At 47.1% G+C, this 27,222-nt stretch overlaps 1 protein-coding gene and 1 long non-coding RNA gene across 7 annotated transcripts in view; one reads left to right on the forward strand and one right to left on the reverse strand.

Moving 5' to 3' along the window:
- The window catches only part of LOC132239475 (uncharacterized), a 63,780-nt gene extending 45,930 nt beyond the window's left edge, over positions 1 to 17,850 (reverse strand). For 2 of the 4 annotated variants that reach the window (XR_009454057.1, XR_009454058.1), the window contains exon 1: positions 17,274 to 17,849. This is a non-coding gene — a long non-coding RNA (uncharacterized LOC132239475). Of the gene's footprint in view, positions 1 to 17,273 lie in introns of all 4 variants that reach the window. The other 2 variants (XR_009454055.1, XR_009454056.1) reach the window with 2 other exon arrangements.
- Positions 17,851 to 17,884: 34 nt separating this feature from the next.
- CSNK2A1 (casein kinase 2 alpha 1) overlaps positions 17,885 to 27,222 on the forward strand; it is a 66,508-nt gene continuing 57,170 nt past the window's right edge. For 2 of the 3 annotated variants that reach the window (XM_059705806.1, XM_059705805.1), the window contains exon 1: positions 17,886 to 18,029. The gene's annotated coding sequence lies outside the window, so the exon portion shown is untranslated. Of the gene's footprint in view, positions 18,030 to 27,222 lie in introns of all 3 variants that reach the window. The other variant, XM_059705808.1, reaches the window with a different exon arrangement.

The following is a 27,222-nucleotide window of genomic DNA, read 5'->3' on the forward strand; positions in this document are numbered from 1 at the left end:
TGTTAGACAATGGTACTCAAAGAACATGCAGTTCTCCTTTTGTTTTATTTCCAAGTTTGGGATTTTTTTTAAACCTGAGAATGCAATGCAATAATGGAGGTGGAAGAACTTTAAAGTGCTGAATGCCTCTTGGCTTGTTATTTGGGTAGCATCTCTGCCCAACAACCCAGAACTCTGAGCAGCAATCCCTATGCTCATCAAATGAGGTGGACAGGGAGCTAGGAACACTCAAAAGAATGCAAAACAAACAAACAAAAAGAATGCAAAACTATTTGCAAGCATGGTCTCATTCATCTTGATTTCCTTCCAGAGCACTCTGAGCTCAGGCCTGGGATTAACATGAGGTGATGCCTCACATCACACAATCCATAAGTCTCCTTTCCACGGAGTCCCTGCTCACCTAATGACATCCTATCTAATAAAAGAAAAACATGGTAATTAGTGTACGACCGCTACCCTTCCCATTGGCTAATCAGGGTGATATGCAAATTAACTGCCAGCCATGATGGCAGCCAGCAGCCAAGCAGCTTAAACTGAACATGAGGCTTGCTTGCTTCAGTGACTGAGGACTCCAATGTTCCCCCACTGCCTTGCTGGCCTCTGAGCTTGCAGTTTGAACATTGTAACAAATATAGAAGCTACACAAAACCCCAGAAACCTGCTTTCAGCGAGCAGGGATCTCAGAGCTGGAGTTGATACAGAGTTTCGATTATAGAACCTAAACAAACCAGATACCTACTTTCAGCAGCTGAGGCCTCAGAGCTGGAGCCAAGCCTCAGAGCTAAAGCTGGCCCAGAATTAAAAAAAAAGAAAAAGAAAAAAAGGAGCGGTTGGGAGCTTCAGTCCCAGCCTGAAAACAGCCCGCAGCTCCTCACCCAGACTGGCCAGGCACCCCAGTGGGGACCCCCACCCTGAAGGGTGTGTGACCAGCTGCAAACAGCCATCATCCCCTCATCCAGGCTGGCCAGGTACCCCAGTGGGGACCCCCACCCTGAAGGGTGTGTGACCAGCTGCAAACAGCCATCATCCCCTCATCCAGGCTGGCCAGGTACCCCAGTGGGGACCCCCACCCTGATCCAGGACACCCTTCAGGGCAAACCAGCCGGCCCCTACCCATGCGCCAGGCCTCTATCCTATATAGTAAAAGGGTAATATGCCTCCCAGCACCGGGATCATCGGAGCCGCAAGGCCTCCTGGCACCGGGATCATCATGACAGGGGGCAGCACCCAAACCCCCTGATTGCCCTGCGGCTCTGTGTGTGACAGGGGGCAGGGCCACAACCTCCCTATCCACCCTGCTCTGTTCGTGACAGGGGAAGGCACCCCAACCCCCTGATTGGCCCTGCTCTGTGCCTGATAGGGGGGAGCTCCCCAACCCCCTGATCGCCCTGCAGCTCTGTGTGTGACAGGATGCAGCGCCCCAACCTCCCCACCCCATGGGCCCTACTCTGTATGTGACGGGGTAGAGCCCTAACCTCCCCATCGGCCCTGCCCTGAGTGTGACAGTGGCGGTGCCCCAACCCCCTGATCGGCCCTGCTCTGTGCGTGACAGGGGGCAGTGCCCCAACCCCCTGATTGGCCCTGCTCTGTGCGTGACAGGGGGTGGCGCCGCAACCTCCTCATCGACCCTGCCTTGAGTGTGACAGGGGGCGGTGCCCCAATCCCCCAATGGGCCCTACCCTGAGCATGACTGAGGGTGGCATCGCAACCTCCCAATCTGCCCTGCTCTGTGCATGACAGGGGGTGGTGCCCCAACTCCCCAATTGGCCCTGCTCTGAGCCCGACCAGGGGCTGCACCTAGGGATTGGGCCTGCCCTCTGCCACCCGGGAGCAGGCCTAAGCCAGCAGGTCGTTATCTCCTGAGGGGTCCCAGACTGCGAGAGGGCACAGGCCGGGCTGAGGGACTCCCCCCCTCCCCGCCGAGTGCACAAATTTTTGTGTACCGGGCCTCTAGTTAGTTAATAAATTTTATAGGTTTCAGGTGTACAAGTCCATAATCCATCATCTGTGTACTGTATTGTGTTCACCATCTCAAGTCAAGTCTCCTTCCATCTCTATTTATTCCCCCTTTACCCTCCTTTTTTTTTAACAATTTTTTTTTTATTGATTTCAGAGAGGAAGGGAGAGGGAGAGAGAGAAACATCAATGAGAGAAAATCAATGATCGGCTGCCTCCTGCACGCCCCCTGCTGGGGATGGAGCCCAAAACCCGGTAATGTGCACTGACCGAGAATTGAACCAGGACCTCCTGATTCATAGGTCGATGCTAAACCACAGAGCCGGTGGGCCCCCCTATACCCTCTTCTACTTCCCCCACCCCCTTTTCCCTCTGGGAATTACCATATTGTTGTCTGTGTCAATGAGGTTGCTTAACCCCTTCACCTTTTTTTGTCATTTATTCAACCATTATTTTCTGGGTGTCTACCTGCTGCCAAGCACTGTCGTGGGCATTTGGGGTAAAGCACAAAACAAGACAGACATAGTCACTGCCTTCAAGGGCCTAAAGTCTAAACAAGAGACAGATGATTGGTTAACTAAGATAGAGGCTAAATAATCAAAAATCACCACAAGCTCTAAGAAGGAGAAGAACAGGATGAACATGAGCAGGGCTGCCAGCCTCAGAGAGCGGCCGGAGAAGACTCCCTAAAGAGGTGACATTCAAGCTGAGACGTGAGGAATGAGAGAATGCCAGCCAATGGAAAAGCTGGGGGGAAAGGCATCCCAGGTGGGAGGTCCAGCATGTGCAAAGGTCCTGATGCAAGATGAGGCTTCAAGGAACGTTGTGGCCATAGTTTGGCAACTGGCAGGAGATGAGTTGAGGGAAGAAAGCAGGACCTGAATCATGGTGGGAATGGGGGGAAGGGGTCTGCAAGAGACCTAGATGTAATTCTAAATATGATGGGAAGATATGGAGCATTTTGGTCAGACACCGTTGTAACCCAACTGTGTTTCTACCCTGGGGTCTTTTACATTGGGGTCCCTGCACCAGCAGCATCAACATCACCTGGAACTTGTTGGTAATGCAGATTCTTGGGCCCCGCCCCAGAACTACAGATCAGACCTTCTGAAGGTGGAGTCCATCCACTGGTGTTTTAACAAGCCCTCCGGATGATCTGATGATGTTTGGAAACCACCACTCTGGAATCAATAATCCACCAGTTAGTAACACAACCTAGAGTCGTCACCTGGTGGCACTTTATGGGAACTACAGCCTGACTGCTGCTTCCACCGCCAGCCCTTTTTGACACTTCCCACTGACAGGACCCAGACCAGGGTCATGGACAGAAGGATGGCTTTAGAGCAGTGATGGCGAACCTATGACACGCGTGTCAGAGGTGACACGCGAACTCATTTTTTTGGTTGATTTTTCTTTGTTAAATGGCATTTAAATATATAAAATAAATATCAAAAATATAAGTCTTTGTTTTACTATGGTTGTAAATATCAAAAAATTTCTATATGTGACACGGCACCAGAGTTAAGTTAGGGTTTTTCAAAATGCTGACACACCGAGCTCAAAAGGCTCACCATCATTGCTTTAGAGTGTGTCTGTCTACTTTCTCACATGCAAGAACACACAACATGGGAGGGCTTCAATAACTTCAAGTTTCCTCCTGCTCTGCTTAGAATAAAACCCAGATTCCTTACACAGTTGCTCTGTCCTAACTTCCTCTCTCCTCTCACACACTCCCTGTCAGCCACACTGGCATCCGTGCTGTTTCTCAGATACACCAACCATGTTCTTACCTCAAGGTTTTGTTATTTGCTGCTCTTTCTGCCTGGAATGCTCTTACTCCACACTTGCATGGCTTGCTCCTTCTCTCTTTCAGATTCCTTTCAAATGCCATCTCCTCTGGGAAGCCTTCCATGACTGCACTCACTATGGAGCTCTTGCCCTATTGTCTTTTTGTCTGTGACCCTGTTTTCTTTGTTTAAGCAAAATTTTTATTACAGAAAAGCTCTCTGCAGCAGGGAGGGACCTGAACTGATTGCCCCTTTTTCTTCATTCTTGACATTATCTTATATATTTATTTGACTTTTGTCTATCCTCCTTATGGGACCATGAGTTTCAATAAGGCAGGGATGTTTATCTCTTTCGTTCACTGTTGTAACCCCAGTACAAACAGTAGGTGCTCAATAGATATTGTCTGAATGAATAAATATACTCAGTGAGGCAAGTATTACCACCCTCTTTCCCACCAGTGGGGAAACTGAAGCCCAGTGAAGTGATCTGACTCACTCAAGTTCACACAATGAGTAAGTGGCTGGGGTCCAGATTTGAAGTAGGAATTCTGGAAACGGAAGGGTGAGCCGTGTCCACACTGGCACCTTGAGGTTCCTGAGGCTGGGGAGTTTTCAATCAAGCAACCACATCACCATCACCCAAGATCAGCAAGCAGGGGCTGTGAGTTCTGAAGGGTGTTCTTCATGTAAAGGGGCAGAGGGCACGGTCTAGATCCTAAGTGGGGCAGTGCCACCAGGAGCTGGGCAGTCCCCAGTGATTGCCCCAGGCATACAGCAGGAGGGGAGCAGGGGGGCAGGCATCCCCAAATGAGTCCCAAGTCCTGTGTGGTATTCATAGTTCCCTTTAGTAATTGGCATAGAGGAAACCCTGTTTTTAGTTATCTGAGCCTGGGACCAAATTCTATTTCACACACAAACACTATGTGTGTGTGGGGTTTTGTTTTGTTCATTTTTACCAGACTTTATTTTTTATAACAGTTTTAGGTTTATAGAAAAATTATGCAGAAATGACAGAGTACCTCATACTCCCTCTTCCCAACACACACAGTTTTTCCTATTACTAATACTTTATGATACCTTTGTTACAAATGAAGGACAAATGCTGATGCATTATTATTAACTAAAATCCATAGTTTATATTAAGGTTCACTCTTGGTGTTGCACAGCTCTATGGATTTTGAAAAATGCATAATGCGCCCGGCCAGTGTTGCTTAGTGGTTGAGTGTTGACCTATGAAGCATGAGGTCACGGTTTAATTCCTGGCCAGGACACAGGCCAGGGGTTGCAGCCTCAATCCCCAGTGGGGGGCGTGAAGGAGGCAGCTGATCAATGATTCTCTCATCATTGATGTTTCTCACTCTCTCTCCCGCTTCCTTCCTCTCTGAAATCAATTAAAAAATATTTTTTTTAAAATGCATGTCCTGTATTTATCATGACAGTATCACACAGAAGTCCACTGCCCAAAAAATGCCCTCTGCTCCATCTATTCCTCCCTCCTCCCTCCCCAAATCCTTGGCAACCATTGCCTTTTTTATTGTCTCTATAATTTTGCCTTTCCCAGCATAGAGTGTATTTGCTTGGTTTTAATGTATAGTGACCCTGCCAGGAAAGTGACCTCCACATAAGTTGGAACCAGACTGGGTCACGTTTGGTTCAGGACTTTACCTAGAACTGCTCGCATTTTGGAGGATCACTGCCATGATGAGGTCGTGGTGTTTGAGTTACCAGAGCTCCTGATTCAGCCCGCAGATTCACGGTGATTCCACAAAAACCATAACCTCCCAACTACTTTGTAATGTTTCCTATGTATTTTGCTCAAATATTTACATAGTAATTTATTCTAAACTAATTTCACTTTTTCTTTTATATTACAATTAGGATATTATTTATGTTGAAAATTATGTGTCAGTAGGTTATATCATCCAGGAATTTCATTTTGGAAAAGAAGCATTGCAACTGTTGTTAAAAGGAACAACTGGGAACCCTGGGTGCCCTAGGGTTTCAACCCATAATTATACTGCATGACAATCACAATGGCAGCAAGCATTCAAAAGGCACTGTGCTGGGCCAGTGACTTCTGTATACAACTCATTATATCCTTACAGTTCCCCTGCCAGGTGCTACATGGTGTGTAGTGTTATCCCATTTTACAGAGGGGAAAACTGAGGTTCAGACAGAATAATGTCCCTGAGTGGGACTGGATATGGAATTCCAGTCCATGCTCCTAACAACCCAGCATCCAGCCCTGGATTTCCTGGGCCTCCTGGAAAGACCGTGTTGGGTGAGCTGAATATCTCCAAGCCTGCAAGGCCCCCAGAAGAGCACATGGGGGAACTGAGAGATCAAGAGCACAGGTTCTGGCCTGGGTTCCAATCTTGGCTATGACACTTACTCTGAGTGACACTGGGACAGTAACTCCCCCTCTCTGAGGCTCAGTTTGCTCATCTGTAAAATAGGGGTGATGTCACCAAAGTGTGGTAGCTATTATCTTTTTCCATGTTACCAAGGCAGAAACTATGGCTCATAGAGGGGAAGTGGCCTGCCCAGTGTTCGATGGAGAGTGATTCAATGGTCCTCTAAGGACATGCCCCCTTTGCCTGGTAAGGTCCCCCTGGACCTTATCAATTCTATATCACAGGTCACCAGGAAAAGGTCAGGGGTTACCTTCCCTGGCCACCTATCCCCCAATCCAACCACCTACTTGTTACCCCACAGGGAAGAAGTCTCTGAGAGCCCCAAGACCGGGAGAGCTGGAAGAAGGGTGCTGTCCCTGGAAGCACTGGGACTCATTTTCCCTGTGGTGAACTCCAAGTCCTAAAGGGATGCATTCCTCTCCATCGCCACCACTTCCTTCTCATGTAGACACTCCTTTCCTCCTCCCTTCCTACCCAGCAGCCAGAGATCTCTCATAAATGTAAACTCATATGAAGTCACTCCCTTGCTTAACCCTTCCATGGCTCCCTATTGTCCTTAAGCTACACTTCTCTACCTGGTGCACAGGAACTTGCCCACTCCTCCTATCTCATTTCCCACAATGCTGCCTCCACTCCTTACTCCCCACGTATGTTCAGGGCACATTGGGCTCTCCCATGGGCCCTTAATGCGCCAGCATGTTCCTGACTGAGAACCTGTGCCCATGTGCTTCTCCTCCTTGGTCAGCTCATTAAACAACTCACTCCTTCCCTTCACCAGGCAAACCCCTCCTCCCTCCCTCCCCTAGGCCAGCTTTTCCTGCTATGCTCTCTCATGCCCCACCCACTGGTCTCTCCTAGCAATAATCCCAGTTTCCAACGATAGATTCATCTAATTATCTTCTCCCCACTTGATTGAGCTGCACTGGGACCCTGCTCTGTTTCCTTCTGCATACTGAGAACCGTGAGAAGTGTCTGCCCCCAAGTAGGCACTCTGGAGAAACTACTGACTGGCAGACTAAAAGGCCACACAGAGGAGAGAGATGGCCCATCTCCTCCACCAGGTGGACTAAGACATACAATACAACTTGAAAGGAAGGAAAAAATGGGAAAATGGAAGGCAGAGGTAATCCCAGGCACAATTCAATTCACTATTCAGCATGCCTAGACGTGCCAGACGCCATGCCATGCACTGGGAACAGTGTATGTGTGCCACACTGCCTGGACTCAGAGCCCAACTCACTACTCACTAGCTGTGGAAGTTTAGGTAAGTCACTAAACCTCTCGGAACCTGGTGTCTCTAACTATCAAATGGAAGAAGTGGAGAAGTTACTTCATTACAGAAAACCCATGCCTTAGGGCATTAGGACTTACTATGCCCTTGAAACCCCAGTGGAATCAGCAATTCTGTTTGGTTACTATTGCTGAATCACACACCACTCCAATATTTAGTGGCTTAAAACAACCACTTTTTCCTTCACTGGTGTGTGAATCAGAAACATTGGAAAGGACCAGTTGGGTAGGTCTTTGTTAGAGTCAGATGTTGGCCAGGCCTGTGATTATTTGAAGGCTCAATGGCTGGCTATTGACTGCGGGCACCAACCTGTCATATTCGTTACCTGCACCCATCCACCCACCCCCGCCATTACCTGAATTTCTAGCCTATCACCTTCTATCTTTCCAGCTCACTCTCTCCAGTACCCCAATTCCCACAATCCTTCAGTCCCACTGAGACCTCTGATTCATTGAGCCTACCACCTTCTCCCTCATGTCCTCACCTCCCTCCTCCCTGCTTAATGCCCCTGGGGTGTCATTATCCTCAAGCACTGCGCACTCCCAAGAGAGGCCCCTGCTCCCCTCTGGTGGAACACCCAGTGGTTGACACCAACTCTCTGTCCTTCTGTGCTTATTCCCCTGCAGTGCAATGTGGCTGAAGAACAACACACCCCATGTGGAGTGGTCTCACTTTACTTACCTGACTGCTAAGCCCAATGGGCCTTCAGTACACTGCAGTTCCCTTGGCCCATTTCTTCTCCCCAGGCAATTCCTTCCTATCTTCTCCTCAAACCTCCATCACCTCCTCTCCCATTCTTAGTCTGAGCTGAGGATCTTGCTTCCTATTTCACAGGGAAAATTCTAGCAATCAGAAAATACTTCCACAAACTTTTATTTACTTTTACTTTACTAGGGGCCCGGTGCACAAAAATTTGTGCACTGGGAGGGTGTCCCCTCAGCCCGGCCTGTGCCCTCTCTCAGTCTGGGACCCCGCAGGGTATGACCACCTGCTGGCTTAGGCCTGCTCCCCAGGGGATTGGGTCTAAGATGGCAATCAGACATCCTTCTGGCAGCCCGGCAGCCCTCGGGGGATGTCCACTTGCCAGTGGGGAGCAGACCTAAGCTACAGTCAGACCTCCTTAGCGCTGCTGAGGAGGCAGGAGAGGCTCCCACCACCGCTGTACTGGCAGCCATCAGCCTGGCTTGTGGCTGAGCAGAGCTCCCCAACGTGGGAGCGCACTGACCACCAGAGGGCAGCTCCTGCATTGAGCGTCTGCCCCCTGGTGGTCAGTGTGTGTCATCGTGACCAGTCATTCCCAGCCTTTCTGCTGTTAGGGTCAGTTTGCATATTACCCTTTTACTATATAGGATAGAGGCCTGGTGCACAGGTGGAGGCCAGCTGGTTTGGCTTGAAGGGTGTCCTGGATCAGGGTGGGGGTCCCGCTTGGGTGCCTGGCCAGCCTGGGTGAGGGGCTGATGGCTGTTTGCAGCTGGTCACACCCCCTTCAGGGTGGGGGTCCCCACTGGGGTGCCTGGCCAGTCTGGGTGAGGGGCTGAGGGCTGTTTTCAGGCTGGCAGGCGACTGAAGCTCCCAGCCTCTCCTTTTTTTCTTAATTCTGGGATTTATTTACCTTCTATAATTGAAACATTGTTACCGTCACTGGCACTCTCAGCTCTGAGGCCACGGCCGGCCGACTGAAAGCAGGTATCTGGGGTTTGTTTAGCTTCTATATTTGAAACTTTGTTGCTTCTGGAGCTCAGAGCTGGGCCTCGGCAGGCGGGGAACCTTGGCTTCCTCCATCACTGGAGCAAGCAAGCCTCTTGCTCACTTCAGCTGCATGGCTGCCGGTCACCATCTTTGTTGGCAGTTAATTTGCATATCGCCCTGATTACCCAATGGGAAGTGTAGCGGAGGTACACTTTAATTACCCTTTTTGTCTTTTATTAGATAGGAAGGATACTCTGCCCCAAGCCGTGGTCCCATCTGTGTATAGCTCCCATCTTTCTCTGTCTTCTCCCTCTGGCATCATCATCATTTCCAATCTACTGAATCATTCTCATCAACATAAAAATAAACTATTATGTCTGCATTAAAGTAACTTCTCTTAACCCAACTCTGCTCTCCACCTACCACCCCATCCTCAGTCCTAAAGCAAAACCCCTCAAAAAGTTGTCTGTACCCACTGCCTCAGTGTCTCTACTTGCTCTCCTTCCATTACAGAAAAGGTACAAAAATAGTACAAAAAAATACCCAAATATCAATCACCCAGATTTTACCATCTTTGGTTTATCATTCTCTTTCTTCCCTCCTCCTCAACTCTTATAGAGTAAGTTGTAGACGTGAGTCCTTTATCCCTAAAACCAGTGTGTATTTCCTAAAAGCAAGGACATTCTCTTACAATAACCAAGATCATGAATTTTTACACTGATACAATATTATTATCTAACTAGAGGCCCGGTGCACAAAAATATGTGCACTCAGAGGGAATGGGGGTCCTCAGCCTGGCCTGTGCCCTCTCGCAGTCTGGGACCCCTCGGGAGATAACGACCTGCTGGCTTAGGCCTGCTCCCGGGTGGCAGAGGGCAGGCCTAATCCCTAGGTGCAGCCCCTGGTCGGGCTCAGAGCAGGGCCGATTGGGGAGTTGGGGTGCCGCCCCCTGTCATGCACAGAGCAGGGCAGATCGGGAGGCTGCGATGCCACCCTCAATCACGCTCAGGGCAGGGCCGATGGGGAGGTTATGGCTCTACCCCATCACACACAGAGGAGGGCCCATGGGGGCGGGGGGTTGGGGCGCTGCCCTCTATCACCCACAGAGCAGGGCTGATCAGGGGGTTGGGGTGCCGCCACTCTCACACTCAGGGCAGGGCCGATGGGGAGGTTATGGCTCTACCCTGTCACACACAGAGCAGGGCCCGTGTGTTGGGGCGCTGCACCCTGTCACACACAGAGCCGCAGGGCGATCAGGGGGTTGGGGAGCTCCCCCGAATCAGGCACAGAGCAGGGCTGATCAGGAGGTTGGGGTGCCTTCCCCTGTCACGAACAGAGCAGGGCGGATAGGGAGGTTGTGGCCCCGGCCCCTGTCACACACAGAGCCGCAGGGTGATCAGGGGGTTTGTGCGCTGCCCCCTGTCACGCTGATCTTGGTGCCGGGATGCCCCTCGGCTCCGCTGATCCCGGTGCTGGGAGGCATATTACCCTTTTACTATATAGGATAGAGGCCTGGTGCATGGGTGGGGCTGGCTGGTTTGCCCTGAAGGGTGTCCTAGATCAGGGTGGGGGTCCCCACTGGGGTGCCTGGCCAGCCTCGGTGAGGGTATGATGGCTGTTTGTAGCTGGTCACAAACCCTTCAGGGTGGGGGTCCCCAGTGGGGTGCCTGGCCAGTCTGGGTGAGGGGCTGAGGGCTGAAGCTCCCAACTTCTCCTTTTTATCTTTTTTTTTTAATTCTGGGACAGCTTTAGCTCTGGCTCCAGCTCTGAGGCCTCTGCTGCTGAAAGCAGGTATCTGGTTTGTTTGGGTTCTATAATCGGAACAATGTATAACTCCAGCTCTGAGATCCCGGCTCGCTAACAGCAGATTTCTGGGGTTTTCTTTAGCTTCTATATTTGTTACAATGTTTCAAACTGCAGGCTCAGAGGCCGGCAAGGCAGGCAGGGAACACTGGTTTCCTCCTTCACTGAAGCAAGCAAGCCTCATGTTAGTTTCAAGCTGCCTGGCTGCCGGCTGCCATCTTGGCTGGCAGTTAATTTGCATATCGCCCTGATTAGCCAATGGGAAGGGTAGCAGTCGTACGCTAATTACCATGTTTCTCTTTTATTAGCTAGGATATAGAGACCTTACTCAAATTTCACCAATCGTTCCACTACTATCCTTTATAGGCAATGAAAAACCAATGTTTCCTGGTCCAGGATCTCACACTGTATTAAGTTCTTGTGTCTCTTTGGTCTCCTTAATCTAGAACTGCTCCTCAGTCATTCTTTGTCATCCATGATCTCGACATTTTTGAAGAGTACAAGCCGGTTACCATTTTGTAGAAATACCCTTCAATTTGGGTTCATGAATCAGTTAAGCATATCTGGCAGAAATACCACTGAAGGGATGCTGTGTCCTTCTCAGGAGGAACATGATGTCAACTTGCCCCATTAATGGTGACGCTCCCTTTGACCAGTTGGTTGATGTGTCTGCTGGGTTTCTTCACTGTAAAGTTACCATTTTACCCTTTGTAATTAATAACTATCTTGTGTACAGAGGCAGAGCATCATCGAACAGACTGTCAAACTACAGCGGGAAGGCCGAGGAGGGCTGGGGGGCCGGGGGGGGGGGGGGGGATGGTAAGAGATCAACCGAAGGACTAGTATGCATGCATATAAGCATAACCAATGGACACAAGACACTGGGGGATAGGGGAGGCCAGGGGAATGTCAAGCAGGGGGTAAAAAGGAGACATATGTAATACTGTTTGTAATACTTTAAGCAATAAAACAAAATTTTTTAAAAAAGAAAAAGAAAACAAAAAGAGAAACTAAAAAGAACTGTCCCATTTACCATTGCAACAAAAAAAATTAAGATATCTAGGAATAACCTTAACTAAAAAGTTAAAAGACCTGTACTCAGAAAACTACAGGATATTGAAAAAACAAATAGAGGAAGACAAACAAATGGAAGAATATATCATGTTCTTGCATTGGTAGAATCAACATCATTAAAATGTTCATACTACCCAAAGCAATCTATAGATTCAATGCAATCCCTACTAAAATGCCAATGGCACATTTCACAGATCTAGAACAAACTCTCCAAAAATTCATCTGGAATAAAAAAAGACACTGAATAGCCGCAGCAATCCTGAGAAAGAAGAACAAAGTTGGAGGGATCACAATATCAGATATCAAGCAATATTACAAAACCACTGTTCTCAAAACTGCTTGGTATTGGCACAAGAAACAACATATAGACCAATGGTATAGAATAGAGAAGCCAGAAATCACCCAAACCACTATGCTCAATTAATATTTGACAAAAGAGGCAAGAGCATACAATGGAGTCAAGAGTCTCTTCAATAAATGGTGCTGGGAAAATTGGACAGATACATGCAAAAAAATGAAACTAGACCACCAACTGACACTATAAACAAAATAAACTCAAAATGGATAAAGGACTTAAACCTAAGACAGAAAACCATAAAAATCTTAGAAGAATCCATAGACAGCAAAAAAATATCAGACCTATGTCATAGCAATATCTTTACTGATACATTTCCTGGAAACGAAGGATAAAATAAACAAATGGCACTACTTCAAAATAAAAAGCTTCTGCACAGCAAAAGAAACCTTCAACCAAACAACAAGAAAGCCCACTGCATGGGAGAACATATTTGCCAATTATATCTCTGGTAAGTGTTTAATCTCCAAAATTTATAGGGAACTCATGCAACTTAACAAAAGGAAGATAAACAATCCAATCAAAAAATGGGCAAAGGACCTAAATAGACACTTTACAAAAGAGGACATACAGAAGGCCGAGAGACATATGAAAACATGCTCAAAGTCACTAATCATCTGAGAGATGCAGATCAAAAAGACAATGAGGTACATCACACACCTGTCTGAATGTCTATCATCAACAAATCAACAAATGACAAGTGCTGGCGAGAATGACAAGTGCTGGTGGGAATGCAGACTGGTGCAGCCACTGTGAAAAACAGTATGGAGTTTCCTCAAAAATGTTATTCCCATTTGATCCAGCAAACCCACTTCTACGAAAATATCCCAAGAAATCTGAAACACCAATCAGGAAGGCTACATGCACCCCTACTTTCATAGCAGCACAATTTACAATAGTTAAGATTTGGAAACAGCCTAATCGCCTATCAGCAGATGAGTGATTTAAATCAGTGATACATTTACACAGTGGAATGCTATGCAGCTGTATAAAAGAAGGAACTCTTGCCATTTGCAACAGCATGGATGGACCTGGAGAGCATTATGCTAAGTGAAATAGGCCAGTTGGAGAAATATCACATGATCTCACTCATTTGTGGAATATAATGAACATAAAGTGATAAATAAAAATAGAGCTAGAGTCATAGAAGCATTGAACAGACCATCCAACCTAAGAGGGAAGACCGGGGAGATGGGGATAAGAGATCAACCAAAGGACTTGAATGCATGCATATGAGCATAACCAATGGACACAGATAGTATGGGGGTGAAAGCATGTGCTGGGGCGTGGGAGTGGCTGGGGAGAGGACAATGGGGGGGGGGGAGGGAGACTTATGTAATACTTTAAACAATAAAGAAGTTAAAAAAAATTTTAAAAAAGTAACTATCTTGTGAGAACTCTAAGACTATGCAAATATCCTGTTTCTCCTCAAAGTTTAATCTACTACTGATTGAAACATCTATGAATGAATCTCCACTGAAACAATTATTACTATGGTGGCTGCCAAACAGTGATTTTCTAATTCTTACTCTTCTAGATTTTAGGTGACTTTCTGCTCTTAAAAAGAGATTTCCTTTTCCTTTCTGTCTTTAAATCCTCTACTCTCTCTTAACCCCACTCCAATCAGGCTTTTGCTCCCACCATTCTCCTTAAACTCTTTCCTTTCCAACAACGCCCTCCACTTTGCTAATTCAGTTTTTGATTCTCATCTTCTTTTTTATTTTTATTTTTAATCCTCACCCAAGGATATTTTTCCATTGATTTTTAGAGAAAGTGGAAGAAAGAGGGAAAGACAGAAACACAGATTGCCTCCTGCATGCGCCCCGACCATGGCCCAGGCCGGGGAGAAGCCTGCAACCGAGGTATGTGCCCTTGACCAGAATCGAACCTGGGATCCTTCCACCCGCAGGCCAACGCTCTATCCACTGAGCCAAACTAGCTAGGGCAAGATTCTCATCTTCTTGACCTCTCAGCAGCATTTGACACAGATCACCAGCTCTCCCCCTTTGAACTGTTTTCCTTACTGGTCCCCAGGACACACTCCTAGCTGCTCTGCCTCAGACTCCTTTGTTTCTTATCTCTTAATGATGGAGTCTCAGTCCTTGGTCCTCTTCTCTTCTCTGTCTATGCTCACTCCCTTGGAGATCTTACCCAGTTGCATGGCTTTAAAAACCATTTCTACAACGAGGACTCCTGTGTTAATCTACTTGGGCTGCCAGAGCAGACTGGGTGGCTTAAAAACAGAAATTTAGCCCTAGCCAGTTGCTCAGTGGTTAGGACGTTGGCCCAAGGACCAAAGGGTCACGGGTTTGATCCCCATCCCCAGTCAGGGGGTGAGGGGGTAGGAAGGCAACCAATTGATGTGTCTCACATCGATGTTTCTCTTTCTCCTCTCCCCCCTCCCTCCACTCTCTCTGAAAAAAAAAAAAATCAATGGAAAAAATATCCTCACTCCTTGAGTGAAGACTAAAAATAGTAGTAACAATAAAACAAAACAAAAAATAATAAATACATTTTTTAAATTGATCCTATGGCACTTCTGAGCCTAGGCCTCAAGAGTGGCCTTGCTGCTTTTGTTCTCTTCCTTTTGGAAGTCATCCTGTAAGGAAGCCTGAGCTAGCTTGCTGAAGAAGCCACGCGAAGAACCAAGGCACTCCAGCCACAAACCCAGTGGCCAGATCTCTGAATGAGGCCATATAGGACCAGCCAGCCTGTCACCTTGCTGACGGCAAGGGCAGGAGTAAGCCCAGACAAGACCATGTGCAACAGAAAAGAGCTATCCTAGTTGAGACATGTCCAAACTGCCAAACCATACAAATAAGCAAATAATGATTGTTGGCTTAAGCCACTCTGTTTTGGGATGATTTGTTAAGCAGCAATACAAAGCTGAGACATTTAGGTTCTCAGTGCAGTGACCCAGGTTGAAATGCCAAGTTCCATCTCTGGCATATGATCTTGGGCACGTCCTGTAATCTCGCTGAACCTCAGTTTCCTCATCTGTACAATGGGATACTTTTAGTTTCTACCTCCTCAGGCTGATGTGAGGATTAAATTAGATGATGAACATTCAGTGTATGGCACAGGGCAAGCACTGTCAACATTTTAAATGTGGTTGTTGCTGTTGTTGTTTGAAGGAAGTCTAGCTTGATACTTGCTATGTAGGCGGTCAGAAAGAGTAAATGTGAAAGATAACTGAGCTTGTCTTTGGAGGCTCCATAACTAGTGGATGTTGGAGACTGGGGGCTTCTTGGGACCAGAGACCTATATCAGGCTAGCCTGGGAGATGGCAAGGGTTGGGTCTCAACTGTGTCCTACTTGGTACAAAGCAGCTGTATGTGTGTGCCTGGTGAGCCCTATGAATGAAGTCACGGATGGAGGCTGGAATTGGGTAGAAGAATGAACAATAATGCTGTAGGAGGGGCTGAGATCATAGGAAGGTGTGAGGGCTAAATCTTGGGAATACCCACACTCTGTGAAATTACCTATTTAAAAAATATATTTTTATTGATTTCAGAGAGGGAGAGCGAGAGATAGAAATATCAATGATGAGAGAGAATCATTGATCAGCTGCCTCCTGTACGCCTCCCACTGGGGATCGAGCCTACAATCCCGGCATGTGCCCTGACCTGCAATTGAACGGTGCCACTCAACCACTGAACCACATTGGCCAGGCTGAAATTACTTTTTTTATTCTTCTGTTTACCTGTGCATAATCTGTTTCTCACTTTAGAAGGTGTGCTCCATAAGGAACTGGTATCGGTCTTGCTCATGCACCTCACACAATGTCTGGTTCATAGCAAGTGAGTAAGAGCTGAATAAATGTGAACGAAGGTGGGAAAAAGGGAGCCACAAAAGCCAAAAGACGTGGTCCGAGAGCTAAGTGGAAGGCTAGTCATTTCCTGAAAGAGGGCTTCACAGGAACATTGGGATCATCTTCTCTAACCTCCTCAGTCCACAGTTGGGGAAGCAAAGGCCCAGAGAGGACGAATGACCAGCCTGAGGACACCCATGACTGCAGATTCCCCGCCAATGAGATCAAATGCCACAGACCTGCCTGACAATGAGGCACAGAAAAGTCACGGCCACCTCCCTGAGGCCATCACTGTAGGTCAGCAGCTGTAGCCACCCCCATCCCATCCCATCCCACCCCACCCCACCCCATCCCACCCCATCCCACCCCACCCCACCCCACCCCATCCCATCCCACGGGGGCGAAAATTGTCTCTCTGGGAGCAGAGGTGCCAGTAAGCTAAACTGCCAATGGAGGGCTGGAGCGGGCAGGCAGCTCCGGGTAACAGCTGGTAACACCAAAATAACCCGGCCTCCTCGCCTTGTTCCAGCCCTCACACCTCTGCCCCCTCAGAGGCGAGGCGAACACGAATTCCTCAGTAACACTCCACACACCAGCTTTCAGCAGGGCCTGCAGGGGGCGGGGGTGGTCATGAGACGCAGCCCTGTCCACTGGGGGCTCACAGTCTATGATGGAGCACGCAGGCTGGGCACCCGTCGGGCTGCTAAATGATGGTGCCTAGGTCTTGGGGAGCTCAAGAGAGGGAAGATCCTCGGAGAAAAGGACCCCTGAATTACTTTAATGAATGTTAGCCAGTCCAGGAGGTAACAGTAACCGAAAGGAACTGCCAGTGAGAAGGGAGGGAAGCAAAACAGATACATTTCAGGGATGGGGCGGGGGGGCGGGGGCAGAAATGGAGGTACAAAGGGGGCTGGATGGGTTGTCCAAATGATGTTGGAACATGGACGTCAAGAGGAGAGATTTGCTGGTTTGGGTGTACAAGGGAGAGCCTCGGGGATTTTTAACCCAGGTTGGCACTGCAGAAAGTGCTCTGTGGCTGCTTTGGGGAGGTGGCCCGGACAAGAACAGGGGTGGGGTGGGGGTGCAGACCGACCCAAGAACGCACTATTCCGGATGGGCAGCTCAGCCAGGGCTCCTATGGAAAGCGGGATGAGGTCTCCGTGTCCAGAAGGCCGGCATCACCCCCTCCTCGGCTCCGGTGCCACACCATCCCGGGTCCAACTTCTGCTCGCTAGTTCCGGACTCGAAGTTGGAGCAGACAAAAATGTACCGCCGGAACCTTCCTCCCAGACGAGGGGCCCGAGCAGGAGACTTCAACTTCCAAAATGCCCCGCTCCTCAGCTCCGCAGGTCGCGCATGCTTCCTTCCAAGCGAGGCGGGCCGGCTGGCAGACGGACGGGCCGCGTCAGCGGGCGGAGTGCGGGAAACCCGGCGGCCGCCATCTTGGCTGGGTCAAACCAATTGGGCGCTCAGGGGGAGGCTCGCGTTGTCTCTCTCGCCAGTTCTTAGAGGCACTGGAATCAAGCGCGCTAATCATTGCAAGTCCCTTTATCATGCTTTACCTTGAAAACTCCTTCCATTTTGCACCCCCGTCCGGAAAGGAACCCCAGGGTACAATAGGACATCCCAGCACGGCGGCACTCGGCGCGGTTCCGCTGGGGGCGGGGCCTGAAGCTGTCCCGCCCCGCCTCCTGGCAGAGCGGGTTTCCGCTTCCGGCGGTGGCGGGAGCAGCCTCGCTCTGGTCCCTGCGGCTGGCGGCCGAGCCGTGTGTCTCCTCCTCCGCCGCCGCCATATTGTCTGTGTGAGGAGAGGGGAGCGCGGCCGCCGGCGCTGCCGCTGCCACCACAGGTACAGTGGGAGCCGCCAGGCGAGGCTGCCGGGCGGGGGAGGTTGGCCCAGAAGAGGGCAGCCGGGCGCGGCCGCCCCTGGGGCCTCCAGCGGGCTCCGGAGTGCCCTTCGCCTTCCCCTGCCCCCCTTCTACACACACACCAGCCGAGGCGCCTGCAACCCACCGGGGAGGCCCGGGGCCACCCCCCAACCCGGGGCGGGGGGACGGGGGGGGCGAGACGTGGGGGCAGAGGCTGATGTGAAGGTGGGAACTAGCCTTCGGGAGCCCCGCTTATTCGGGGAAAGAGGACTTCACTGAGGCGGGGACTAGGGGTAACTTGGGAGGAGGGGGTCCCCCAGGAGGAAGGGAGCTTGCGGGGTGGGGCCGCAGGGGGATGCTGGGGCCGGTGCCTAGGGGAGTGGTGCCTCCTGGGAAGGGCGGAGCGGAGCAGCTGGGTAGCGGGGGGGCCTTCGCAGGGTCCCTGTGGGCGAGGCCGGGCTTCGCACCTGCAGGCGGGGGTACCCCGGGCGCGGCCGCCAGGGAGAAAGGCGGAGGGCGAGGACCGCGAAGCGGACGGACCGGGTTGGAGCTGGAGTTACGGGTAGTTGGGGGCCTGGTGGCAGAGGAGAGAAGCGGAGTGGAAGGCTGGCTGCGAGGATACCTATCCGTGTGTGACCTTTTGAAAGAGCAGGACTTTTCCTTCGTCCCCGTCCCTCCTTCCCCCTCCCCCGGCGTCGGAACATTTTTAGCCGAGGCAGGTGATGGGTGGAGCTTCTGTAGTTTGTTTTTGGGAAGCAAAGTCAGGGTCAGAAGTTGCTTCTTGGCCGTTGCTGTTGCGGGAAGGAAAGCGTTCTGGACAGGAGATGGCGGGTTCATGGGAGAAGACTCGGTTACCTTGCAAACGCCGAGTTCTGGGAGGAGGGTGTGTGGGGAGCGGAGGGGGAAAGGAAGCTGGAAAGGGGAAGGTGCTGCTTCGAGGGGGAGCCCTCCTCCCAGCCCGGGGGCTGCAGAGCCGCCGGTGGCGAGGACCGACGGCCCCGTGCCCGTGTCGGTGTGACTGCTGCGGACGGTGCTGCTGCCGTCCAGTCCTCTTCTATCGGTAAACTGGGGTGAGGATATTCTCTAGATCGCGAGTTTATGGCGAAGAGTAAATAAGATCGTGTGTGCCAAGTGCTTACCACAGTGCCAGTAAGTGCTGGATAGCTCTTTCCTGTCACTGTTATTAAAAAATAGCTCTTACTGTCACTGTTATTAAAAGGGACCAGCTGGTATATTTGGTTCCAAGTAAAACTTAATTGTCAGGAACCTTAACAGTAGGTAAGGCTTCAGAATATTACCTTTGTACTTGCTGCAGTGTTTTTGTTTCCTTATAAGTCTTCTGGGTTAACGGAACGGGCTTGTTGGACCTGGGGATGAAAGATCAGGACCAATACTAGTCCTCCCGCAGGTCATTTTATTTTTATTTTTTTAAATATAGTTTATTGATTTTTGTTTTTACAGCGAGGAAGGGAGAGGAATAGAGAGTTAGAAACATAGATGGGAGAGAAACATTGATCAGCCGCCTCCTGCACTCTCCCTACTGGGAATGTGCCCGCAACCAAGGTACATGCCCTTGACCGGAATTGAACCTGGGACCCTTGAGTCCGCAGGCTGACGCTCTATCCATTGAGCCAAACCGGTCAGGGCTCCCGCAGGTCATTTTAAAAAGTTCACCTGCAACCCAGCCAGCGTAGCTCAGTGGTTGAGCGGCAACCAATGGACCAGGAGGTCACGGTTCGATTCCCGGTCAGGGCACACGCCCGGGTTGGGCGCTCAGTCCCGTGTCGGGCGTGCAGGCGGCAGCCGATCAATGATTCCCTCATCATTGATGTTTCTATCTCTCTCCCTCTTCCTTCCTCTCAGAAATCAATTATATATATATATATATATATATATATATATATATATATATATATATATATATTTTTTTTTTTTTTTTTTTCTGAAGTTCATCTGCAGTTTACCTGGGAAGGCTTGTCCTGTGACTTTGAAATCGATGAATTTTCATTTCTGTTGGAGGAGGGTATATGACTTGTAAAAGGAACAAAAGGATTGTAAGTTTCCTTAGATTGATTCATTAACTGATTACAAAGTTAGGTCACCCGGAGAGCAACTATGCCTAGTTATGTCCTTTTGTACTGAATACAGTAGAGAAGAGAAGCACACATTTGGGGGTGGGGGGGCGCATTGTGTTATTTTCTGCATAATGGGTTCATTAATTGCCTTGTATTGGGGATGAAACAAGTGTCACTTTCTTTTCCACAGTGTATTTTTAAGCTTTCCTGTCATCTAGCCACCCTCTTCAGGGTGAGGCTTTGATTTTACTGTTGTCTCTGTCTCTGAACATACACGTTTACATACTCCTTTGGAGAAAGGAGAATTTTTCTTTAGGAACTGAGTTTAAAGCCTTACATAGGGTTTGAGTTTGTAGTAGGCAGAATGGCCCCTCCCCAAGTAAGATGTTCATTCTGTAATCCCCAGAATCTTTACATATGTAACATGATAAAGGGGACTTTGCAGGTGTAATTGGGGTTAAAATAGGAAGATTGTCCTAGATTTTGTGAGTAGGCCCAGTCTAAAAGCAGAGAACTTTCTGTAGCTGGGAGTTAAAAAAGAGGTGGGTCAGAAGCAAAATTGGGAGATCTGAATCATGAGAGGGACCCCATTTGCTGTTGCTAGAGGGGGCCACTGGGAAACCATGAGAAGGGATGTGGGTGGCCTCTAGTAGCAAAGACCAGCTCTGGCTGACAGCCAGCAAGGAAAAGGAAACCTCAGTTGTATAGCCACAAGGAACTGAAGTTAACAGTTCTACATGAGCTTTGAAATAGATTCTTCCCCAGAGTTTCGGGCAAGGAATACACCTTGATTTTGGCCTTGTGAGACCCTAAACAGGAAACAGCCAAGTTCATCCAACTTCTGACCTGCAGAAACAGTGAGATAATAAAATTTCTGTTGTTTTTAGCCTCTACGTTTGTGGTAATTAGTTGTGGCAGCATTCTCACACTAGTATAGATTTTGGTACCAGGAGTTGGGGTACTGTTATCTAAAAATGTGGAAGGGTCAGTGGAGGCCAGAAATCAATCTTCCTTCCTTCCTTCCTTCCTTCCTTCCTTCCTTCCTTCCTTCCTTCCTTCCTTCCTTCCTTCCTTCCTCCCTCCCTCCCTCCCTCCCTCCCTCCCTCCCTCCCTCCCTCCCTCCCTCCTTTTCAATAGAAACATCAATGATGAGAGAGAATCATTTATTGGCTGCATGCGGGAGGCAGCCATGCCCTCCTGCATACCCTCCATTGGGGATCAAGCCCACAACCCAGGCATGTGCCCTTGAATGGAATTGAACCCGGGACGCTTCAGTCTGCAGGCTGATGATCTATCCACTAAGCCAAACTGGGCAGGACCAGAAAATTTTTGAGGAATATGGTAGAAAAGACTTAGAAGAATAGATTGTTGCTAGAAATATGGATGTAATGCCTTTGTTAATGAGGGCTCGGGTGGAAGTGGGATATGCATTCATTGGAGACTGGAGGAAAAAGGATCCTTGTTACAAAGTGGCAAATATGCTTAAGAATGTGTCCTGTGGTTATGTGGAAAAGACAACTTAATGTGATAAACATGGATATTTGGCTGAGGAGATTTCCACGGAAAAGTCTTAAAAGTGCACCCTGGTTTGTTTGTGGATCTGAGTCTGACTAGTGGAGTGAACCTTTGTGAAATTCATGTAAAGCCTTCTGGGTTCTTGAGAATTTATACTAGCAAAAACAGCTTGGTTTGAAAGAGAATAGGAAATTAAAGAGGACTGTGAACCCAATGCTACTAGCAAAAAAGCAGGCTGGTAAAACTACTCAGGTATAAATGCTGGTTTTCATAAAAAGAAAAGAAGAAGAAGAAGAAGAAGAAGGGTGGAACCAAGGGTGCAGAGAGCTGAATGCCACTGAGGATTTTTCTCTGGTTTGGAAATGGAATGAATGGAGTTAGCTCAGATTTTGAAACTGCTTTGGACCAATGGATCTGTTTTCTCTTATATTTTCCCTGTTCAGATAGAATGTCTATAACTGGTGCCCTATCCCTGACCCCCATTGCATGTTGGGAGCAAATAACTTTTTTTTTAAGGAATTGTACACCAGGGATTGTAGTTAATGTATTATACCTAGAGCCTCATTATTCCTAATTTAGATTATGAGTTTTGAGACTTTCTGTTGGGAGGCAAGAGGGTGGGTGTAGTAGATAGAATGACACTCCCCTACCCCCAAAGATGTTCATAATCTCATCCCTGGATTCTGGATTACAGTAACATGTGGCAAAGGGACTTTGCAGATAGGAAATTATTCTATTGCAGATTATCCTGTTTTTTCTGGGTGGGGATTATTTTCTAGAGAACAAAGGCAGCAAAGATTATTCTATAAAGTGATTTGGTCCTGGAAGACTTCACAGAATAATGGGGTTGAATGGAACCTATGTGTCTTTTTTTTTTTTTAATCCTCACCAGAGGATATTTTTCCTTTCATTCATTCATTCATTCATTCATTCATTCATTTTAAGAGAGAGAGGGAAAGACAGAGAGAATTTCAATGTGAGAGAAACACATTGGTCGGTTGCCTCCTGCATGTGCCTTGACCAGGGCCCAATCCAGGGAGGAGTCTGCAACCGAGGTAGTTGTCCTTGACTGGAATCAAACCCAGGACCGTTTGGTCCTCAGGCCAACTCTCTATCCACTGAGCCAAACTGGCTAGGGCTTTATGCTTCTTTCTTAATGTTTAAGTGTCCTGTTACTGCCTTTATATGCAATTTGGAAGGACTACATGACGAGCTTGGTTAAATGTAGATTCTAGAGCTACAGGCCATTTTAGTAGGATTTCTATAAATTGGTGATTCTTCCATGCCTATAATAAACTTCTTGGGTAAATGGCACAATTTTGTCATTAATTTTTATTGGCTGAATAAAGCAATGAGTTTATGTGACAACCTTTTAAAGACTTAATTTCCTATTTTTTAGAGGAGATAGAAATGGGTAATTGTTTTTATGAATTGATAGCCACCTATACGTACAGTGGTCTGTTTGTTTTTTCACACCTCCCATCCCAATCCAAAGATGTTGTAAGGTTGTTTCTCCCTGTCATTGTTATTTGAGTTTAAGAGTCAGAGTTGAGGATCATACTTGCAGAGTGGACTTATAGTTTTTAAGAAAAAGTACTGTTTTTTGCTCTTCAACAGTATCCTATTGATTAGATTCATAAAATGACTCTACTGAGGAAAACTTCAGAGGATGGAGGAATTTTGTTTTGTTTTGAGTTAGTTACCTAATTACAGTGTGATTACAAAATCAACATTTCAGGGTATGAGTGACTTTTGAGATTATTTGTTGGACTTTTAGCTTTAGAAGAAAAGAAATTGGGCCACATGAAGGTTAAGTGGTTCAACCAAGTATCTTAGCCCTAGAGCTGGCCTAGGATCCTGGTCCAGGCAGTGGAGATTCATGGCTTCTGAATTACATCACGTCCTTGAATAATGTAGTGTTTTGTTTTGTTTTGTTTTGTTCTGTTAGAAGCTTGATGAGATGCCATAGGAATTTAACTCTTGTTTATATCGATTAGCCTGTGACAAAATTGGTTTCCTTATACTTATAAACGACATTAAGTGAAGACTTACTATATAGCTCTGTGCACCCCTCCCTGCATTGTACTTTTTCTAGATTTTACCTTGGAAAGGTTATCTCTGTGCCTCAGTTTCCCCATGGGGTCATTGTGAGTATTCAGATTATGCATGTAACACATCTATATATATAAAAGCCTTAGTGACCATTCTACCGGTAGCTATGACACGCACTGACCACCAGGGGGCAGGTGCTCAACACACAGGTATGGAAATGTGGAACAGACTGATGAATCTCAGGGGCTGGGAGGGTGGGAAGAGATTAACCAAAGATCTTATATGCATCCTAGAGGACTGGTGCTCAGATTTGTGTACCAGTGGGGTCCCTCAGCCTGGCCTGCGGGGATCAGGCTGAATCCGTGCGCCAGGCCTCTGACATCCCCTGAGGGGTCCCAGATTGCAAGAGGGCGCAGGCCAGGCTGAGGGACCCCACCGGTGCCTCTAGTTTAGCATAATACTTAACATAATAAGTGCCCAAAAGATATTGACTGTTAAAACACTTATGATTCTTATTTTGACAACTATATGACATTTGCATAAATTACAGTACAAGCTGTATAAGTTCAAAAATTGATAACTGATATGATTCGCATTGGATTAGGTAAGGACTTAGAATTTTAAAGTAATAATGCTTGTGATACTTGATATAAAGTGACAAACTAGATTTGATCCTTGGTCTAACACAATTCATTGGGTGAACTGGACCAAGTTCATTTCACAAGAGTATTAGTGTGTTTATACACCTAAATTACTTTGAACTCTTAAGGTGGATAATTTCAAAAGTAGAGTATCATTTAATTGTTTCTTAATAGAAATCTAGGCCACCTAGCTTTTCAAATGAAGAAATTCCTCTAGGATTATTAAGAAACTGCTGTCATTGTAACAAAGCATATATTTACATTGGGTTATAGGCCATTGGCAGTTTTTCTTAAATATTTGGTGTGCTCCAGGGTAGATATCAGCAGACTTAGTTGCTGACCAAAAATTTTTTTTTCATATTATAGAAATTAAGGATTAAGTCTTTAAAAGTTTTAGGTAAATGAATTCACAGTGTCATTCTAGGAGTGGCATTTCACTGGTTTCTGCAAATTGTGTGTCTTAGACATAAGAAACCTACTTAGGAACCGTTACTATGGTAGGCAAGCTTTTTTTTACATTAGTGATAATAGTGTTTTCTTGCATTGAAAATAATCATGTTATCTGATGTGAGTGTTTTAAGGTTCAGTACCAGGGTATTCTTAGAATAATCTTTAAATACCTTTATATTGGCCACTGTTTTTCTTTTCACACTTTTTGATTTTGTGGATTTTTCTGACAGGTTTTTATTAGCTGAAACATTTTAATCTGCTTGAAAAAGTGAACACTAGAAATTTTTCTGAATTTATGACTGATACAGTAACAGGCATTTCTCAGTTTTATTTATTTCATTAATGTTCTACAAAATTTAGGAAAGCAACCCTGTTAAAAATGAATGGGTAAATTATTTTCCTAAAGAAATGAACCATAGCATATTATAAAGTACAAAATAGTCATTTTGGGCTATTGACTTTATAACCAGTCAAAAGATGTTACTCATTCAACAGACCCTCAGTGCCTACTACATTTCAGATAGATGCTAAGGATCTCCAGATTGTCTCTATCCTCAAGCTTACAACTGAGGACATTATGTAATGATGCATATATCATTCTACAATTTAGTAGCTTTCTGAGATGTTTTCTTATGAAAATTTCTGTTGGCTTTCCTCAGATTTGGGGAAAGTTCAATTGTATAGTTTCTGAAATAGCTATAGAAATTTGGGGGTGGGGAGTTCAGACTTTCTCATTCTTGAACATTGCTTGTTGGGGAGCAACAGGATTGTTGGAATGAGACAGACCAAGTCTGGGGACTGTTTCTTTACATCTCTCAAGCCTAGATTTTTGTCATCTAAACAATTTAGATAACTACCTTGAACAACTTAATTATTAACCTGTAAAATGGGGGTTAGTAGTACTTGTGAGGGTTAATAACTAAAGCAGCAGATAAATTTATCTCAGGGTTACTGTGAGGATTAAAGGAGATAATTTATGAAGTTCTGGGCACCTGACTAATATGAGTTCTTTCCCTTTTCTGTCAGTGAAATCAATGTGTTCAATGTCAGTGTTGCTACTCTTTATTCTTTATTTTCATTTTCTGCTGCCAGTAGTTCTTATTTTTTAATGAGGCCTTTTGACCTGTACTTCCTGTTTCTGGTCTGGCCCGCTTAATGGGTGAGGTACTGAATTGTTGCTGTTGATAGGTGGGTCGGTATGTAACTCAAGCTTGGTGTAGATGCCTCAGTTACTCATATACAGTGCAAATTGTGAGAATGGTTCTTTAGTCTTCATGAATATAGGATTCTCTTGCTTCTAGATAGAGAAGGGACTCCCATCTCAGACTTGGGGTACGTTCAAAGTTTGCTCACCTTAAAGACTTGTGAACCTGGATTAGAGGTCTTATTTGTCAGTGGTCCTTTGATTATAGTTTGGGAATTACTTATGCATTGTATGTTAGGGATATGTTTGAAGAATTGTATCCTGCATTGACATCTTCTGTATGCCCTGTTCTCTTAGGTTATGCGCTAATTTGCTTTCTTATTTGCTTTGTATTCTTAAATAATACACTCCTTAGATAGAGAAGGAACCTGTCCTTATCAGTAGTTTAAAGTAGTTAACATGTTCTATGTATTTATGACTATATAACATGAAAACAAATAGCCATCTGCCTTGGAATTTTTCTTCCTGAGCAGAGGGGTTCAGATCTGGCCTCAGCCACTTAGTAGTCCTATGACTTGGCAGGTTTAACCTCTGGACATGTTTATTTCTAAAATGGGAGTGTGCATCTCATACCAGGCCAGGCTACTAGAGGCATTTAAATGATAGCAGTAATTATTACATATGTAAATGCTGGATTATATTTAAGTTACTCTGGGTCTCAAATGAAGTTTTCTTTTAGTTCCAGAGAGTTGTGGCCAGTGGAATAAAGTGTCAGTTGTGACTTTATTTTGTTTTTGTTGCCTGGTAAAAATATATACAGTGATATCTTTGCCCATCACCCTATATAATCCTATATAATAAAAGCCTAATGTGCAAATTGACTGAAAGGCGGAGCGACCAGGGGGTGGGGCCGGCCAAGGTGGGTGCCAGCAGGCAGAGGGAGGGGACAGTGATGGGGGGGGGCAGGGGCGGCCTCTTGCTGGCCAGCGCCATCCCCCTATCAGCCCACAGGTCGCCTCCCACAGAGGGATGCCAGACTGTGGCTTAGGCCTGCCCCCCCACCCCCCCCCCCCCTGTAGCCATCAGTCGGACATCCTCCGAGAGCTCCTAGTCTATGAGAGGGCACAGGCCAGGCTGAAGAACACAACCCCACCACCACCCACATGAAATTCATGCACGGGTATGGTTCCTAGGCCTGGCTTGCAATCAGGGCCATCTTCCCCAGCAGCTGGCCCCACCCCCCACCACTACCCACCCCGGAACCGCTCACCATCAGGCAATCAGAGCCTGCTGGCCT

Source organism: Myotis daubentonii, chromosome 8, assembly GCF_963259705.1.
Source record: "Myotis daubentonii chromosome 8, mMyoDau2.1, whole genome shotgun sequence".
Lineage (NCBI taxonomy): Eukaryota > Metazoa > Chordata > Mammalia > Chiroptera > Vespertilionidae > Myotis > Myotis daubentonii.